Source organism: Corvus kubaryi, unplaced genomic scaffold (genome assembly GCF_017639235.1).
Source record: "Corvus kubaryi isolate FWS band 111438036 unplaced genomic scaffold, C.kubaryi_AGA036_p1.0 50355, whole genome shotgun sequence".
Classification (NCBI taxonomy): Eukaryota; Metazoa; Chordata; class Aves; order Passeriformes; family Corvidae; genus Corvus; species Corvus kubaryi.
Window position 1 is genome coordinate 1 of NW_024581363.1, and position 6,482 is coordinate 6,482.

Consider the following 6,482-nt stretch of genomic DNA (forward strand, 5'->3'; position numbering starts at 1 on the left):
GATCCCACATCCCAGGGATTCCGGGATCGGGATGGCTGTGGGGGAGCAGTGCCCAGGGTTGTGTCCCCCAGAGCTCTGAACACGCAACAGGTCCCGGGTTCTTCTGAGCCCCTGGGGGACAAAACCCCGTCCCTTCTGGAGCAGAAATGTCCCCTCTGAGCTTTCCTGGCCGTGTCCCGGGTGCCAAACCCGGTGCCCCCTGGGCAGGGACACTCCTCTCACGCCACCACTGTGTCACCCTCCCTGTCGTCATGAAGCGCCACCAGGATTTCACTTAAAGCTCATCACAGCTGGCAACAAACCAACCCCTGCATCCCATTTTCCAGCTTCCATCTGCCAGGCGGCCCCGGGAGCCGGGGAAATCGGGATGTGGGGACAGCTGGGAGCCCCTCTGGGTGGTGACAGGGGACAGCCACCCGCTGGAAAACTCCATCCCCAACTCCCGCTCCTGGGAAAGCGAGGGCAGGGCTTATTGCAGTGATTAATTAGCTTTGTTTTGAAACAAGGAGCAGCGGGAGGAGGAGGAGGAGGAGGAGGAGGAGGAGGGGGAGGAATTGTTGCCGAGCGCCAGAGCCGCGTGTGCGCCGAGCCCGCCGTGCTCGGCTGCCAGAGAAAGACGTGATTGTTGTCACCGTGCCTCGCTCGCAGCCCTCCCAGTGCTCCCAGCCCTCCCAGTGCTCCCAGCCCTCCCAGCCCTCCGCCCCCCGCGCTCCCACCGCTCCCAGCAACAAAACCCCCGCGCCCCGACCGGGCTCGCTCGAGGAGGAGGAGGAGGAGGAGGAGGAGGAGGGAGAGAGAAGCCAGAGAGAAACTTGTGCTGGGGATTAAGAGAGGCAGGAGGAGGGAGAGGTGCGCACAGGTAAGCTCTGGGCAGGTGTTTCCCCCCCGGGCTCTTCTCACCTCGCCTGAGCTTCCCACCCAGGACGCCGCCACGCTCCTGCCCTCTCCAGCCTCCCTTCCATCCCAAAAAACATCTGTTCTCCCTCTTTTCCCCCCCTCTCCTCTTGGTTCTTCTGTCCTGCAGCGCTCGGGAGTCTTTGTTCTCTCCCTCTGCCCCGGTTGCAGGAGTTTCTCTCGGCGTGGGGTGGAGAACGGGGGGGTTTTGGGGGCTGTGGGGTCACAGGGAAGTCCCGGAGGTGTGACAGCGCTGCGGCCACTGCCAGGCGCTTTTTGGGGGGACCCTTTGTGTGTCCCCCACTCCACCTGTGCTCCCCCACACCCCAAACCTCAGCACGTTTCGCTCAGCAGCCAAACTGGGAGGGTCGGGGGGGCTGCAAAGCCCAAACTGGGGGCGTCGGGGGCCAGAACTGGGGGAGCCCTGGGAGCTGCACAGCCCCAGCCATGCCCGGGGCAATCCCCAGCCTTGGGAAGAAGGAGGGAAAACAAGCAAGGAAAGGGAGAGGCTGAGAGGGGAAAGGACCCCTCCGGAGCCAGGAATGCCACCAGGAATGTCACCTCCGGGGACATCGGGGCACCTCGTCCTGCCTGGGGCAGGGGCTGCGGAGACGGACGGGGCTTGAAGGGGCTCTGGGGGGCTGCTCCCGTCTCCCCGCACCGGACTGGGAACAGGGAATTTCGGAGAGGACCGGAGCGAGGTGGGAGCGAGCAGCCCGACAGCTCCAGGGCCACTTCCAGCGGGCTGCGTTTCAGCCCAAAATGTAGCTGGTAAAGCCCTTCTTTCCTGCCTGCACCGCACCGAGCATTCCCAGGGAATTCAATCCCACTTTTCCTGCCCGGAGCCAGCTCAGCTCCAGGTGGGCGGGGAGGTGCAGCCCCCTCCCCGCGCCCCCCAAAGTGAGGGTCCCGTTTGGAGCCCGCTCTTTGTCCCCGCTCGGGCAGGAGACGATGGGAGGAACAACCGGGAAATGATCGCCGAAATCCTGGGAAAAGGCTTTTTGTTGCTTGGAAGAGGCACATCCCAAACCTGCCCTTCCCCGCCGGCTGGAGAGGTTTAGGGAAAAGCAGCTCCAAAGTGAAACATGGGAATTCATCCCCCCGGCGCTGCGGGCGAAGCGCGCGGCACGTGAGGGCTCGGGAACTTCCCTGGGATCCCGCGATCCCGGCCCTGCCTCGTGTGGCCCCCGTGGCATCCCAGAGCTGCCACCCGGGAAGCGCAGCGCCCTTTCCCGGGACAGCCAGAATGCGGGAATGCTGTCGCTGCTCCCGGGGGAGCGAGGGATCAGCGCTTCCAGCCGGGGAGAGATAAAAGCGCAGCCGTGGGAGGTTTCCTCTGCCCTTGGAAGAGGCTGGAGAGGAGGGAACGAGGCGTCGGAGCCGCTTCCCACCCTGAGGGAAAAGCGGAGTGGGGCGAGGCTGCTGCGTGGGGTGGGAGGAGGGAGCGGGGCGCGTGTGGGGCCCGGGCCGGCGGCGCTTTGGCAGCGGCTCCTGCCGGGATTCGCTTTTGTCCCTGTCCAGCCATTCCCGCTGCGTGTGGCAGCGGGATCCGAGCCGGGAGCGGCGCTGGGAAGGGTCGGGACACGCAGGGAGGGGAGGAATTGCTGCCAGGGAGAAGGCAGCGGGAAGGTGCTCCCTGCCAGGGCCGCCTTCCCACGGGCGCTGCTGCCGGAGGAGGGGGCAGAGGGCGGGATGAGCCTTTGGGAAGGATCCCGGGGACTGTGGCCTCGCTCCTGGCACGCAGGAGCCCGGCGGGTGTCACCCAGCCCCGCATGGACACAGCGCCTTCCCAGCGGGAATGCGGCGGGACCAAGTCCTGGCTCCAGCCCGGCTCCGCTGCTCGCTGGGAAAGGGCTGGGAAAGGGCTGGGAAAGGGCGAGAACCGCGGGGTTGTTGCATCAGGGCTGCGCCTCCCAGGGGACCCCTGGGTGACAGCCTGGCTGCCCGCTCTCTTTTCCACGATTCCCAGCGCTCCAGAGCCGCTGGAGAACGAGCTCTGCGTTGGGCCAGGCTCTTGCAGAGCCACGAGCGGTGTTGGACGCGAGGGAAGCCAAGGAAGGAGCTTTGCCGGATCCTTGTGGTTATTTTTATCTCGCTCTCCTTGTTCTCCTCCAACACTCCCGTTCCCAGGCGGGGAGGGGGCTTTTCCCCCACCAGGAATGACGGGAATTGAGGGACGGTGTGAGAGGAGCTAACAACGAGCTGGAAAGGGGCTCTGCTCCAGCCATCCGGGCTTTTCCTGCCTCTCCCAAGGCTAAAATTCCCTTTATCCCTCCGCGGGAGCAGATCTTGGACAACTATCCGGATCCAGCTGCTCCCTGCTCCCCTCACTGCTGCAGGAAGCACCCGAGGGGCAGCGCGGGGACCTCTGATGGTGACAAATCCCCCCCGGTGACCTTTGCACGGCTCCTTCTCGCCCTGGGCTGGCGGCTTCTCCCTGCCCTTGGCGCCCATCCCGGGGCTGGCAGCCGGCGCTGCTGGGAGCTGGGGGTTACTGGGATGCAGGGAAGAGAAACTATGTGCAAAGCAAACCCCAGCGGCATTCGGGGCTGGAATTTCCAGCTGTTGCGCCGGGGGGGTTTTGTCCATTGTAAAGGGGGATGGCTGAGGAAGCAGCTGCCTCCTTCTGGGAAAAACCCCGGCTTCTGTTGGGTGCCTCGGCCTTGCAGCCAGGCCAAGCTCAGCGGCTCGGGAGGTGTCAGGACTGGTTTTATCCATGAATTGAGCCTTTTTTCCATGCCAGGCCCTCGGTTTCCTGAATTCCTGCGTTGCTCCACGACTTAACTTTGTTCCAGTGGCTCGGATTCCTTGTGGGCAGCTGGAATCGGAGCTGTGCCGTCCGTCGGGAGCGACGGCAAAGCTCGGGAGGGGAGGTTGGCTGTGCTGGGGCTCTGGTCGCTGCTCCTGCAGGATCAGGGGGTGGGATTTGGGAATTTGGCTCCTGGCACTCACGCCAGTAAATCCAACTGGATGGAGAACAGACTTCCAAATGTTCCAGGTCCGGGGAGAGCTGGCTTGGAATCTTCCAGAGGGTTGGAGACGATTGTGATGCTTGTGGTGGCCTCGGGCTCGTTGCATCCCTGGTTTTTTGGGAATGTCACTGGTTTCCTGCAGTTTGCTTGGAAGTGGGTCCTGCTTTCCCCAGGCAGGCTGGGGACCGGCATCAGAGGAGGGCGGTGGCAGTGCCACGGAGCTGGGACAGTCCCCGCGGGGATGTGGGGTGGATAAAAGGGGCCGCGTCCGCCTCCCGCCACTTCCCATCTGTGCCGACAAAATCCCACAGGATGCCGTCACTCTCCAGCCGGGATTCCTGGCTCTGGTGGCTGCTCCCGCTCTGTGCCGAGTCCCTGAACATCTGGGATGTCAAATCCTCGTGCGGAGGGGACGGGGCAGGCTCAGGCAGCTCCTGCTGCCAGCGGGGTGACAGCGCTGCCCTGTGCCCTGCCCTGCTGGGACATTGCTGGGTGGCCTGAGCGGATCCAACACCTGGATCACAGCGTGTCCTGGCTGGAATATTGTGTCCTGGATGGAATAGCAGCTCCCATCTGGGATATCACCTCCCAGCTGGAATATCATGTCCCAGCTGCTTCCTCCCCTCCTCACCAGGCCAAACTCAGCCCTCAGCCCCCACCGCTCCCTCAGGAGTTTGTGGGGATTAAAATTCAGGTTCTGGAGCAGAGGAAAAACCCCATGGAAATCTCTAGGACCTCATGGAAAGCTCTGGGACAACGTGGAGCAAGATCCATGTGCTGTGGCTGGGAAAGGAGCAGGATGCTGACGGAATGGGATGCTGGAGGAATAGGAAGGGCACTGCACAAACACATCCCTGTCACGGATTTTCCCGTTCTCCGGACACCGAATCCGGAATGCGGGGACAGGAGCGCGTCCATCCCCAACCAGGACCTGCCGCAGGATCAGGATCCGGCAGCTTTGGGCTCCGCTGGCTCCTTCCCTGCTCCTCCCTTCCCCCAGCGAGATGCCAGAACCCTGATGGAAAGCAGCCGGCTCGGGAGGCGTGCGGGGTTAACCAGAGCCAGATGGGAGCCCGGAGGAGCAGGCTGGGCCCGCAGGGGGGAGCGAGAACGGGATCTTTTCCTGGAGAAAGTCAATTCCTTGGAGCCTCAGGAAAGCACGCGATGGCTTCAAAGGGAGCCGGGTTGGCAGAGGCGGCCCTGGAAGCGGGTGGCCCGTCCAGGGTGGGATGCAGATCCCGCCGGGAAGCAACAGGGGGTGGGGGCGGCCCCGTCCCTGCGGTTCCCAGGTCGGGTGGGGGCTTTTCCCCCTCCAGGGATGATGGAAATTGGGGGCTCCAGATGTGGGGAGAGATGGAAATGGTCAGGCAAGGGAAGATGGGCAGCGAATCCCACTCTGCTGTGCTGGGTGGGAGAGCTGGAAGTGCCTGATTTCCCTCTAAAATTGGCACCAGCAGCTCCGGCACCACCGAAGGCTTCTCCCATCCCGGCAGCACTTTCCCATCCATTTCCCCTTCTTCCTCTGGTCTTCCTCATTTTCCTCCCTCTCCTCTGTCTCCACTCCCCTTCCCACTCTCCCTCTGCCTTGCCCTGCATCCAGCTCAGCTCTGATCCCTCCGGGGTGATGAATCCCACCGGGAAAAGCCTGGAGAGCCCCCCGAGGTCTGTGCCCAGGAATCCCACCCCGATCCCGGCCTGCTCCAGCTGGGGAATGTGGGAGCATCCAAACACCTCCTGCATGGGGAGCTCCTCTGCTGGATCCCTCCATCCTCCAAGGCAGCAGCCGGAGAATTCCCAGAAAATCTGGCCAGGATGATCAAGGAACTGCTGTTCCAGGGAGGAGCAGGGATGGGACAGGAGGATAAGGACCCAGAGAAGAGGGAGAGGTGACCAGGGATGATGTCCAGGAGAAACTCCCTGACTTGGGGCACACAGACCTCGCCTGATCCCTCCCAATCTCCCACTGTGTCTCTTCCCAAATAATCAATGGGACTTGAGGGGCTGGACGGGTTCTGACGGCAGCACAGGGAGCTGTGGATCCCAACCCCTCCGGTGTTCCGACTTCGGAATGCCCTTTTCATCCCAGGGGCTGTTCTTCCTCCTGGGGCCATCCACCTCTCCTGCCCCGTTAACCGCTGCCGGATTCCCGACGCTTTTCCGCAGCCAGTTTCCTGCGGAATCACTGATTCGCTGGCTCGAGTGCCAAATGAAGCCCAATCCCTCAAGGTGTCCGGAGGGCTGATCCATCCTTCGGGAAGAGAGGATGGAAGAGTTCTCCAGGGAGGGGCGGTGGAAAAACGGAATAAAACCCCAGATTGAACCAAAACCAACATTCCCCATGGATAACGGTGAGGTAGGGGAGGATCCCGGGGATAACGGTGAATGAGAGAGGGATCTCATGGATATTGGTGAGCCTGAGAGAGGAATTCCATGGATAATGGTGAGCCAGGAAGAGGAATTTAATGGATAATGGTGAATGAGAGGGATCCCATGGATAATGGTGAGGCAGGGAGGGATCCCATGGATAATGGTGAGCCAGAGGAATTCCATGGATAATGGTGAGGCAGGGAGAGGAATTCCATGGATAATGGTGAATGAGAGAGAGGGATCCCATGG

At 62.4% G+C, this 6,482-nt stretch overlaps 1 protein-coding gene across 1 annotated transcript in view; it reads left to right on the top strand.

Moving 5' to 3' along the window:
• The first annotated feature begins 763 nt into the window (after positions 1–763).
• LOC121672340 (prolargin-like) overlaps positions 764–6,482 on the top strand; it is a 10,660-nt gene continuing 4,941 nt past the window's right edge. Inside the window, exon 1 of the mRNA XM_042044960.1 lies at positions 764–859. The gene's annotated coding sequence lies outside the window, so the exon portion shown is untranslated. The remainder of the gene's footprint in view (positions 860–6,482) is intronic.